The sequence below is a fragment of the Onychomys torridus genome, chromosome 18 (genome assembly GCF_903995425.1).
Source record: "Onychomys torridus chromosome 18, mOncTor1.1, whole genome shotgun sequence".
Taxonomy (NCBI): Eukaryota; Metazoa; Chordata; class Mammalia; order Rodentia; family Cricetidae; genus Onychomys; species Onychomys torridus.
Genome location: NC_050460.1, coordinates 19,894,725 through 19,907,949, shown reverse-complemented (window position 1 = coordinate 19,907,949; position 13,225 = coordinate 19,894,725). Strand labels below are relative to the sequence as shown.

Genomic DNA, 13,225 nt, shown 5'->3' with positions numbered 1-13,225 from the left:
ACAGGACTCACTGCAATGGGTCTCTATTTCTGAACATCAACTTGCTTAATTCGCTCTCGTGGTTTTGGTTGTGTGTTGTTTTTTTGTTTTTTTTTTTTTTTTTTTTTTTGTTTTTGTTTTTTTTGTTTTGTTTTTTTTTTTTTTGCTTGGAGGCTGGATGGCATTTGTAGGAGGGCTTGTGTTCAACAGGAAGTTATTTGTAACATCACAATGAACAAGTGCTTACCAGAATAGGCGAGAAATTATTAGAGCATGGCCCAAGCTTTGTTTTCCCATTAACAACCAATCTATCTGAATCCTCTTAGCAAACACAAAAAGGCTAAGATTTCAGACTCTCTGTGGCTCTGAAAAAAAAATCATCCCCAAGCCCAAGGGAAGGCATTTCAACAGACTCTCCAGCCCAGCGAGCCAAATTGCCTGTAAGTGGACAGGTGATGTGGATGTCAGCTGGGAAAGAAATGACTTACTATAAACTCCAGGCATCTCTCACTTCACTCTCAGGAAATGTAACTTGTATCATATTTCTCTTCCTGGAAGATGTTCAGCAAGGCAGAGTCCTCAGTGATACTGGTAAATACGGAAGTTCTTTATAAACCCTGCCTCACACTTATTCGGGATGGAAGAATTAATTTGGAAGTCTGCTCTTAAGGTTTAAAAATAGAATTTTTTTCCATGTGGGCATTCATTTTAAAAGGAAAAATAAATAAACAAATGTCAGTCTCGTTAACTACGATCTGGAAAACTCGCCTTAGCTCTACTGGAATAGCACTTCCTAAAAGGCAGCTTTACTTAAGGCTCCGGGCTATGAACTGGGACCCCTGTAATCGACAATGAAGCCATTTGAACAAGTCATTATTTGGAAACAAATTGCACTTGGTTTGGGGCACATAATTTACAAAGTGAAGTTTTTCTCAACCAGTTACGGCCTCCATCTTGTAGCTTACAAGCACTGAAAGTTTGAAAACACGCACATCTCTGTTCTCTTTCATGGATTCCTCCTTGCCTCACATTATTCTCTATTACATAGCAAAGAAGTAGGCAGAAGGAAATAGCAGTTAGGAGGCTCTTTCCTTCCTGATCTCTGACTCTGCAGTTTGGTTTTATCTTTTGCTTTGTGTGTGAGACAGAGATGCGGTTTGCCCCCTTGCAGACTGTGATTCTTTTAGGAATATAGAAAACTCGATCAGATTGACCTTTCCACACAAGGACATGACTTAATATACCAAGAAACATGAATTGATGACATACTCTTTACTTTTCTCATCAGAAAAACATCTAAGCTTGTGATGGAGAATAAATCGATCTGTCTTATACTTCATTCTCTCCATAAAACAACTACGCCAACACATATTTGAGCATATTTTAGAAGTGAGCTATTTTCAATGTTCTTCTTTCTAAAGTTGCCAAACTTCCAGTGCTAGCTACCTGGAGAGGAGGTGGAAAGTGGAGTCTTGTTCCCTCAAGATCGTCCCTACTGGTTTCTCATTAGGTAGTCAGCCAGGGATGCCTTCAAATCTGTTCAGTTTAAACCTTCCATGTTATTCATTGCCTCCCTCAGCTCTGTCAATAGCACACGTCTAGTGTGTGCTTGGTGGATTCTCAAGCAAGAGAAGAGGATACCCTTCCTAATGCATAGTAAACCTGCCCCAAAGTGGCTTCTCCGTTCCTAGGAGTACATAAGCTCCTGAGTGGGAAGTTCTTCTATCTTTAAAAAATTAAGCCACCAATCCTTTTTGATTGCCATTGAGCCAGAGCCACCTTGGATGCCATCTCCAAGACTTACAGTTACTTGAACCCTGACCTCAGGAATTCAGTATCTTGTGAAAATCGAAACCAATTCTCCATTAAATGACCCAGGCTCCAGCTATTGCTAACACATAAGGATGTATTTTTACACAAGAAAAAAAAAGTTAATTAACTCTTTTTTTTTAAAGTAAAGAATTATTCATCTTTTTAATTAAGTTACCATTCTATTAGTTTTCTTCCCAGGGTATTACAACTCCAATCTAGTGTTTTTTCTTCCATAAGACACAAAGATGCTCCTCATCAAAATTCTTCAATACTTTTTTGTTCCACTGTGTAACTATTGATGTATATATTGCCCTTGAGATGTTTCACTCCTCCCTGAAAGTTGAGTATGATTAAAGAACTAGTTGTCCAAAATATATAAGTACTCTCTAAGCTTTATAAGGTAAAATAGTTCTGATTTCCCCTTCTCTAGCAAGTATCTGTCCTAAAATTCAATGGACTACAATTAGTCCATTTTGAAGATATTACTGTGTGTCTTGTGATACTTCCTGGTGTGCTCAAATAACGTGAGGGGAAGGAACTGTAATTATCAACCTCAGGGATACCAGGCACCTAGGAAGTACAAATGTCACAGTGAACATTTTCCTTAGAGACCAGATAGGATTTGTTGCTGTTGCTAGTATCATTGTGTGATGGTAAACATTGAAATGATTCTTCTCTTCTTAAATTTTATAACATTAATATTTTATATTTATATATTCACTCTCCAATGCTCAGGAAAAGAAATGGAAACTTCTTTTCTTCATCAGACTCTGAAAAGATGACTTTTAAGTCAGGTCACTAGTGATGAGGAGAATCTTATTTGTAACCAAGAGGATGCCAGCAACGTGATAGCCTGGAAAATACTGACCTTGGAATAAAAAGCCAAGAGTTCAAGTCCCATCATTCTCTCTGCCTGGCAGAGGGGTGGAAGAGTAGTCCTTTAAGTTCTGTAGCTTTGATTGCTCACTTACGAACTAAGGTGCTTGATAAAAGTTACTGTCGGGATTCCTTTAAGTTTAAGAGTATAGTGTATGGTTTCTCATGGCTGAAACATTTGTAAGAATGCAAGAATAATGCTGAATAACATTTTCTTTTAATCTTCAGCTGTTAAGGTTTTTCTGTCAGTGGTCTTAAATCACTGTGGGGATTTTACATTTCTCCTTGGGAATGACCATCTGATGGGCTTATTCTTGGACAGTTTTTGTTCCTAATTTTTTGATGAAACTTTAGCATCACATGGTACTTACTTGTTCCTTCTGCCATTTTTCTCCTGAATAGAATATGGTAGAGTTTCCAAAGGTTAGGCAAGTGAACACAGATTTTATGCTCATTCAGTAGCTGGGACAAGATCACAGGCATTGTGTGTTTCTGCAAACAGTACAGGTCACAGTGTGAGTGGCTGTTTAACAGAAACAAGTTGGCCATAGCCCTGTTTCCATGGAAATCATTTCATGTGGTTGGAAATAGGCAATGTATGTAATATGGTAAATTTTGAGACTCAAAAGACTGAAGAAAGTAGAGCAAGGCGATATGTCAGGTAGTGGCTGGAGCCAGGAGGACTTTTCGCTTCTTAGAGAAAATGACATTTGACCTGAGACAAGAGTGATTGAGAATTTGTGTAAATGAAAACTCTGGAAAGATTTCCTAGGAGGGGACACCAAAGATACAAAGGATAAATGCCTCCTTGACCACAGCGTATTCAAAGAATCAAAATCCAGGTCACTGTGGCAAGTCATGGCTGCCATACAGAATCTGGTGTAGGGGCAATGTGTGAGAGGCAGGACCTCATTGACTTCTGGACCAGCATCAGGAATGTGTCCTTTACTCTGCAAACTTGATGACATGTTCTAAAAGTTTTAAGCCATTTTTTATTTTAAAAGTTTATTCTCTCTACCATGTGCAGGCCCGACTGTAAACAACAGCAAAAGGAATGTGTATAATCACGATAATTTAATAAGAGTTCTATGGAGAGATACTGTCTGCTTGGTCTCAGGCAAATGATAGAGTAGATGGAGAAGAGTGGATAGAACTGGGGTCTGTTTTGGTGGTGGAAGGAGTAAGATTTGCTAATGGATTGGGTTGATAATGAAGGAAAGGCAAAAATTAAACTGACTTTCGGGGATTTGACCCAAACACCTGGGCGAATGGCAATGTCTCTTTTGAGTTGTTGAATGTTGATATTGAGATGTGTTTGGCTAAAAAAGCAAGAAGTTGAACAAAGGGATGATTTTGGCCTCCCAGGAGGAACACAGGCATGTGAATTCAGAGTATATGAGAGGGATGTTGACCAGGGTTTTATCTCCCTTCTAGCACATCTCTCCTTTTTTTTTCTACTTCCCTTCCTCCATACCACTGTCTCCCCCTCCCCTCCATACCTCATGGGGACATTTTGAGTGCTCAGAACTCATAACAGTGGTGTGTCGTTTGGAACTCCAAACTTGGTCTTCCCTCTGTGTTCTCTACTAAAATTTCTTTCCTCTATATTTCCTGCAGACGTCAGCTCTGTGCTTTCCAAAGTGAGAACTGATTCTTAGATAACCTAGTAGCAGCATGTGGCTGATTTTGATAGATTAATGTTGACTAAGGTCTAGGGTTGACAGAGCTTATGTTTTAGAAACAGAAGCCCTGTCCAGGGAGGAAGAGCAACCTACCAGCAGCTATCACAAGCTTGGGCTTTAAGGGAAAGAATTGCAAAATTAGAGAGAATGCTGGCACCTTTCAACACTTCTTAACCTCCTACCATACATTTAAATGACTTTGGAAGTACAATTCCATTTCACAATAATTAAATGTACACAGAGTGATCAAAGCCATTATTTATTTCTTGCCAAGAGATTTTCTACAATACACAAACTATCTAAACTTTATTACCTTATTTGTTCTTCCTAATGGTGTTAAATAAATTTTGCCTAGCAAGAAATCTCATTAATCAGCAAGGAAAAATCATTAGAGAGTATAGTTAATGTAAAATTTGGATAAATATAGTCTACTCTAAAGTTTTGAACAATGGCATCTTTCATGGATACTTTAAATGCTATTTTTTTTTAAAATGCAGGTTCATGTGTCTTAGTGTTTTGTCATTAATTGTTGAATTTTAAGTATATAGAAAAATCTCCACTCAGGCACATTTTCAGTTGAATAATTTTTTCTACCTTTTCTAATGCTTTGGGGTTTTCTTCAGTGTAAAGTGGTAATTACACACTTTAGTGGCCTAGCTTTGCCTATTATAGTAGAAAAAGATGGATTTATTAGTCTACTTATCATTATTCAAATTACTTGCCTCACTGCTTTCATATTATTAGATATGGCGTTTGGAGGGTTAGGAAGAGGTGGTGGTGTAGTCTATACTACTCTATTGTCTAGGTCTCTGAAGAAAACTTACAGGTAATTTTAAGGACTAGAATTTTTTTCCAAACGGAAACAGTTGTGTTTTTGTTTGTTTGTTTATTTTAGGGTTTTTTGTTTTGTTTTGTTTTTGAGACAGGGTTTCTCTGTGTAACCCTGATTGTCCTGGAACTTGCTCTGTAGCCCAGATTGGAACTCGCTCTGTAGACCAGGTTGGCCTCAAACTCAGAGATCTGCCTACCTTTGTCTCCCAAGAGCTGGGATTAAAGGCATGTGCCACCATGCCTGGCTCATTTGTGGTTTTTAAATGATCACTAATAGGATTCATACTCTTTGGAAAAATTGAGTATATATAGAAAATACAAAGAAAAAATGAGCTCTGTCAATTTTGATACCCAAAAGGAAACACAGTAATATTCAGATAATTAGAAATGTATCTGTTTGTTACTGTCAAAATCCCACTGATGCAAATTCTCAGATTTGACACCATTTTCTGACCTCACTGGTCATTTACTTATTAAGAAAATTTTTATTCATTTTACATAACTATTACAGATCTTCTTCTTCCCTTCTCTTGCCCCTCTAGCCTTTCCCCACCCCAAACCCAACCCTTTTTCCCTCCACAAAAAGGTAAGGCCTCCCATGGGGATTCAGCAGAGCCTGGTACATTCATCAGAGGCAGGTCCAAGCGCCTCCCCCTGCCTCAAGGCTGTGTGAGGTGTCCCACCATAGGTAGTAGGCTCCAAAAAGCCTCCCTGGTCATTTAAACGATGCTGGTACTTGATTCTCGCTAACTCCTTCCCATCAGCTTCACACTATCTCCTTTCTCCATGTGATTGAATTGGGGGCTGCTGTACAGAGAATGTCAGAGAACAGATGAAAGCTAAAAGATCTCTGCAACCCTGAAACAAGTTCAGAGTCATTGAAGTCATGTGAATCATGAGACCTCAGAGGCACTCAGGATTCTACCTATTCTACCTGCTCTCAGCAGCCTACACAAAGGGGACATCATGGAAGCAATGTTCCCTGGCACCTCTGGATGATTCATGATAGCTTTCAGTTCACTCTCTATGACCATTAGCCATTTGAAATACTGATTTTATATAGATCATTCTTAATTTGGTATGCTTGCATCCTCACCTGTCCATAAATATTTATGTAACACAAAGTAATGTGTAGCAAATAGACATAGGAAACATATGATGGATTAAATTCAAAAGTCCATTGAGCCCTCAAGAGTAGGTTAATATTAATGCCTGTAGGTAAATTTTATATGGATGATACTGAACTAAAAGCAATGAATATAAAATAGGGTGAAGGCAGAAAATATTCCATTGATAATTTATAGTATAGCTATATATATTCATTTGAGTAAAGCTTAACAATACTTTTCTTAATGGGAATATCACCAAATAAGCAACGGATAGGGTTTCTTATAGGAAATTACACTCCATTCAAAAACATTCAGGCTAGATATCTTGGACACAGCAATCTGTCATTATATCTCTCTAGTAGCACACAAGTAATCCAATATGGCCTCTTTTATAATAGAAACTTGGGCAAGGCCCAGAGAAACTATTCTGTGTAACACCGAGAGCTTGTGAGTGTGTGTCCTGTAAACATGAAACCAAGTTGGTAAGAGAAGATATAGTTTTTAACATCTTATTTTTAAAACACATTTTTTTTTCTTTAAAACTTACATTCTTGGCAAGCAAAAAAAAAAAAAAAAAAAACACCAGTTTTTTTTGTTGTTGTTGTTCTCAAATACTGAATAAATTTCTGAAAGAGAAGTATGATAATTATAATGATCTTCATGCACTATGAATGCACACCAGGGGCATTCCACTACTGTATGTTTTGAGAGTGTAATTATTATATGTTAACTAAGCTCCTTAGTCATTTTTGTCACAAGAGAAGCTTTACAGCAGAAAACATTTTAAAGTTTAAAATTAGATGACAAATTACTGAAAAGAAGCATGTGGAACCTTTATGTATGAAGTATTCAAGTTTCACCCTAAGCTTAAGTATGCCTTTACCTATTTCATTGCTTGGTCACTTATTTCTTTAACACAAAGTCATCAGGTGTCCCATCGAAATGCTGATCAACTTTGTGGTTACCATAATCATTTTCATGATTGCAGTGTCGATCAGAGATGAGCACAGGGATAATGCAAGTAGACAAAAAGTTGTTTTATTATTTTTTGTTTTGCTACAAAATGACTTAGAATAATTGTGTTGCTGTTTTTTTTAACCCTCTGAAAGATTTAAAAAAAACTACTACACTAATAGCAAAGAGAGCATGGACTAAAATCATCTGAGTCAGTGTTTTCAGAACTGTCAATAAATCAAGGGCTTACAATAATCTAATGACTGTTTAAGCCTAGTAGGCATTGACAGCAGAGTAGAAGCCACTGGAGGGTGGCAACAAGGGACTCAGGGTTCTTCACAGACTCCTTCCTAGAGAATTCCCATTGCTTCACCCGACTGATACAGTTGATCATTGTTTTACCTGGTCAGAATTGCTTCTTCCTTTGGGAAACTGTGGGAAACAATCGATGACTGTTGTTTTGAATTACAACATCATTCGTAGGAATCCAGACAGCCATTGTTGTTCATAAGGTTGTGTGGAAAGACTCTAACTTTGGACAGTTTCAAAGCTCTGGATAAACAGAACCAGAAGACTAAGAAGAGTTGTAGACTACTTTCCTGATTAGTTATCCAGTACCCTCTGAGTGTAACCCTAGAGCAGATCTGGGATGCTTCAAGCGGAGTCTCAGGGACCCTCCCTTCTCTACCTCCCCAGTGTGCAGAATACAAGTTCAAGACATCATGCCTTGCTTTTAATGTGTGTGTTGGGACTGAGCTCATGCCATCTTGTTTACGTGCTAAGCTAATAATTTACTAAGCTATCTGTCCAATCTTTTTTTTTTAATTTTTAACTCTTCTATCTTCTTATTATGTTTAAAATACATAGGTACAAATACATATGTATGTACACATATCAATAATTATAGATCTGTGTTGATAGGTCTATAAGTATAAAGAAGAATAAATAACACAATGCAAGGGAAAAGAAATGGTTGTATACAAGCAAAGTTTATATATAAAATTGAAACTAAGTTATCATTAATCTAAACCACAGTGTTGTAAATCTCTTTTAGGTATAATACTGAGAAAAGTCAGTAAGAAAGTAGCATAAACAATATATTTTTTAAAGGAGTAAAATGGCACCATAGAATAAACATTGAGCACAAATAATTAATGGAACAAAAAACCACAAAGTAAGTGGAAACTAAACAGCAAATGATAAGAATAAATCAATCTTAGTGATAATTATATTAATTGCCAATATTTACAAAGGCAAATATTTATCAAATGGATTAAGAGTATTATATAGATCTATATACTATTTAAAATAGATAGACTTCATTTTTCAAATTTTAGTAAAATGAAATCATTAAAAGTAAGAGAAGTATGCCACACAATCTGAATTAAAAGATTGCTACAGTGGCTATAAAGATTGCTATAGTTGCCAGGCAGTGATGGCACATGCCTTTAATCCCAGCACTTGGGAGGCAGAGCCAGGCAGATCTCTGTAAGTTCAAGGCCAGCCTGGGCTACCAAGTGAGTTCCAGGAAAGGCACAAAGCTACACAGAGAAACCCTATCTCGAAAAAGAAAAAAAAAAAGATTGCTATAGTGGCTATAAAGATTGTTATAGTGGCTATCCAAATGTCAGACAAAATAGACTTTAAGGAAAGGCTATTTTTATAATTTATTATTTTTATAATCTTAATCCATCAAAAGGTGATAGCAATGATCATTATACATGCACCCAACAACACAGACCTAAAATACACAAACTCTAACAGATTTGAAGACAGAAATAGGTAATTCAATAAAAATTGTGGAAAACTTCAATACCAAATGTAAAGATTATTGGATCACCACCATTAGGTAGAAAATTCCCAAGGAAATAGAAAACTTAAAGCCTGTGAGATAACTTGTTTTGACAGTTTTCTGGAGGACATTTGTTCCTGAAAGAGAAGAATACACATGCTTCTCAAGTGAGTATGGGCCATTGTCCAGAACACACCATAAATATATTTACAAATTCAAATATTTCATATTCATATTAAATATGTTTCCAATATAATAGACTCAGATTAGGAAGCAGCAGAAGATAATTCAAATGTAAAAACATGTGCATATTAAATACCTTGCATGTGAATAACCCATGGGTCAAATATACTAAGATACATGAGTAGAAAATACAATTTTCCAAAACTTACGCACTACAGATAACTCAATGCTTATAAGACCATCTTTGGTGTATTCTATGAATTATATACCACAGCCTCATTCCTATTGCCTGGGGTCTCTAGAGTGAAAGCTTAAGTTGAGAGATTATCTCTCTTAGAAATATTTTTTTTTTAAAAGAACAGAAAATATAGCCAGACATTGAGACCTTGAGGGAAATGGGAATAACAATCTAGAAAAAAAAAAAAAAACTGTCTGAGTCAGGAAAAAGAGACAGAGAGACACACAAAATAAGGAAGCCGTGAAGACAAGCTCTTCCCACTCACCTTGTACACTTGGTATTTCTCTGGAAGCAAAGCCAGTGAAAGTCTATGAGACCTCAGCACCGTTCTCCTTGAGCATACCTATGAACTCCACAGGAGGAGAGACTGCGTGCAGCTCATAGAGTCCACAGCGTTTTAAATGTGGCTTTAATAAATGTCTCTGGAATGGAAATAAAGATGGGATAACACTCACGAAGGCTGCAGATGAGGAGTGTTGGAGAAGTGGCTTCAGAGGTGATCTTAGTTAGCCCTTGTATTTTGGTGAAAATGGGAAGTAGGAGTCCCAGAAGCATAAAGTATCACCAAGGCCTAGAGATACAGTTGGCAGTGAGCCAGGATCTGCAACTCTGAGATGAGGTATTTTAAGACATCTTTCACTACACCCTCATGGCTATATTCCTTTCAACGGACCAGTGTAAGAATCTCCAACAGCTGCCATCATGCTTTGCTATTAGTAAGGATTTTTAACTAATTTTACTTTAAACATTATATATATACATATATAATTTTCTATTCATACCATGTAGTTCTGATTTTGACCACTTTAACATTTCCCTATTCTGAACCAATTTATATTACTTCTGAACCAATTTATATATATATATATGTATACATACATATATATCCCAGAACACTTCTCCAGTCTCAAACCATTTGAAGAAGCAACAAGGGCAGGCTAGGGCCCTTCCTTCTGTCTGTCATTTTCCAAGTTTTACAGTGTTCTGTACCAGATGAGAATTCAGCTGATGATTGTGTAATTCCAAGTTTACTAACTGTTGTTTACTGGCTTTGTTTGGCTTGTCCATTATTGATCTGGACAGAATTTATGAAAAGTGTGATTAATTGCCAACATTTAAAACACTAAACTTTTTAGGTATAACTCTAGACTTTTGGCTTCTTTGGAAAAACTGGATGATCTGGCAACATTGACTCTATGTTCCCATATGGTACCAGCTGGCTGGTACTACTTAACAGCTGTCCCTGTAGATGGACTGGGCTGTTGCCTACAGTCCTCACATGTGTCCTTTACATAAGGAAGGACCAGTGTCACTATTATTAACTCATTGTTTTTCATATAGAGGGAGAAGAGAAATTTGGGAAAGTAAATACATTATGTATTCACAATTATATAAAAATGGAGGAGGTGTATTGAGGGTCAGTCATGAAAAACTTCCAAGTTCAGTTCACATATTGATTTGCTTACATGTATTATCGACTTCATGCAGGCACTGCTGTAATTGCTAAGGCCAAACAAGTGAGTGGGCTAGACACAAGCACCCAGAGAGTTGACATTCCAGGTTTCATGGCAAGGATCTGTAGCCATTGTGGTATAAGTCTTGCTTTATATGAACAAAAACAACAACAAAGTATACCAGTAGTCTTAAAACCTACACAGAGTGAGAAAGGTGATTGAGAAGAGGGTAGTGGGCTAACTGATTGTAATAATGTTAGAGTTTGGGAGGGAGTTGGTAAGAAGTGAATGGATGGCAAAGATATCAACATATGGAGTGTGCATTTTGTTTGGTGAGTGAATGAGAAGCTACCAGTTGTACAGCCAGGTCAGAGGAAGTCTGATTTACAGCAAGAGAAGAAATAATTTGCAATGTAAGATTGTAAAATCATTTGAAAATGACACACTAAAGATTTAAAAGGAGGTTTACTCTTGAATATTCAAATATGTCTGTAGGATGGGATATTAAACACCAGAAAACATTACAGTACATTCTAGAAGAGAGAAAGCAATTGGGGAATATATACCTGAACAATATCAAGGAACTGGACCTTTAGTGTTGTAAGTTGGGGAGTGTTGGTGAGGAGTGGATCTACTTCACCAGATTCCTGAACCATGCATGGTTAAGAGGAATCAGCCTCTGCAGGAAACAGTGAGGGATGTATGTGTAGGTGTATATGTATGGGTTTGTATACTGGTGTGCAAATACTTCTGTGTGTGTATATATATGTGTGTGTGTAATGGGCATGTGAGTCTAAAGCCTCAAGTTACCAAGTTACCACCTTCTTTACCCAACCACAAGGAGGTAGGGGTCTTATTAGCTGAAGATTTTGAGCTAGAAATCTTTCAGACTGACCTCAACAAGAGAGTAAAACGATTTGGTATTGTCTCTTCAACCCTGCATGTGCCCACCTTTCAGGTTTCAATAGTCCCAAAGAGAAATGGCAGGTATCTATGCCTGCTTTGTTGTTGTTGTTGTTGTTGTTATGTTTAAGCCAGCAACACTCTTAAAACAATACAGTAATTGGCAATAGTAATTTAGTAAAATTTTATTTGATAGTGGAAAAATTCCAGAAGATACAATATCCCATTATTGGGTTTTATTTTGAGGGAATTGCTTAAAAAAATTGTTTTCTTATCACTTAATTAAAGGGATATAATAACGTAGTTGTGATAATGTCTGTTGTCTCTTTTACTAAACCCTCAACAAAGAAAGTAAAACTAGATTATATGTAAGTGAATTTATCTATTTTTAAGATTTTTTTATTATTTTTAAATTTTATGTCTCTGAGTGTTTGATAGGATGTATGTAGTATGTGCACTATGTGTATACAGTGCCCATAGAGGCCAGAAGAAGATATTCAATCTCCTGGAACTAGAGTTAGAGACAATTGTGAACTTCCATGTTTATGCTGAGGATCAAACCTGAGTTCTCTGCAAGAGCAAAAAATGCTTCTCAGTGCTGAGCCATCTCTCCAGTCCCAGATAGATGCATTTATACAAATACAGATGCTTTTAGTAATTTGAATATATTTGAAGTGAAGGATGTTTTTCATTCACCTGTCTACCTCATGTCATAGCTCAGCTGCATGGTGCACCCCAGATCTGGCTTTCTCTCATGATCATGTGACTGAGGGAGCCCTATGGCCTCCTGCTGCTCTCCAGCATCACAAATGAATATAGTGCATCACATATCTGGACCCAGAAAAGGTCAAAGTGGAAAATTCAACTGTGTTCAACTGCTTTCTACTGCTGTGATAAGCATCATAACCAAAAGCAATGTAGGGGAAGAGAAGGTTTCTTTGAATTTTCAGGTGCTAGTCAGTCTAAAATCAGGGAAGCCAAGGCAGGGACTCAAGGCAAGAGATTACAACAGTAACCATGGAGAAATGATGCATACTGGCTTGCTCTTCGGCTCATATTCAGCTACCTTTTCTATTTCAGTTCAAGCCAACCTGCTGAAGGGTGGCACCATCCATGGTTGCCTGGACCTTCTTATGTAAATTAGTAATTAAGAAAATGTCCCATAGACATGCCCACAGACAAATGGGATGGAAGCAGTTCCTCAGCTGATGTTCCATTTTCCCAGATATAACAAGTTAACAATGAATATTAGAAAACAAACTAGTTTGTGCCAAAGAACTACAGTTTTAAACCATGAATTTTAAATCATTATGACTAGGCTCAAACATATCTTCTTTAAGTAAAAGAAGAACCATTGTAGTCAGCACATCTTTGCCAATGAGAAATGAATTTTCTTGTTTCTTGGCATGGAA

At 37.0% G+C, this 13,225-nt stretch overlaps 1 protein-coding gene and 1 non-coding gene across 2 annotated transcripts in view; both read left to right on the top strand.

The window, feature by feature from the left end:
• Col19a1 (collagen type XIX alpha 1 chain) overlaps window positions 1–13,225 on the top strand; it is a 331,952-nt gene that overhangs the window by 35,261 nt on the left and 283,466 nt on the right. The gene's annotated exons all lie outside the window — the stretch shown is intronic.
• LOC118570153 lies at window positions 1,549–1,683 on the top strand. Its single transcript, XR_004943146.1, has one exon. It is a non-coding gene; the product is annotated as a small nucleolar RNA SNORA64/SNORA10 family (small nucleolar RNA).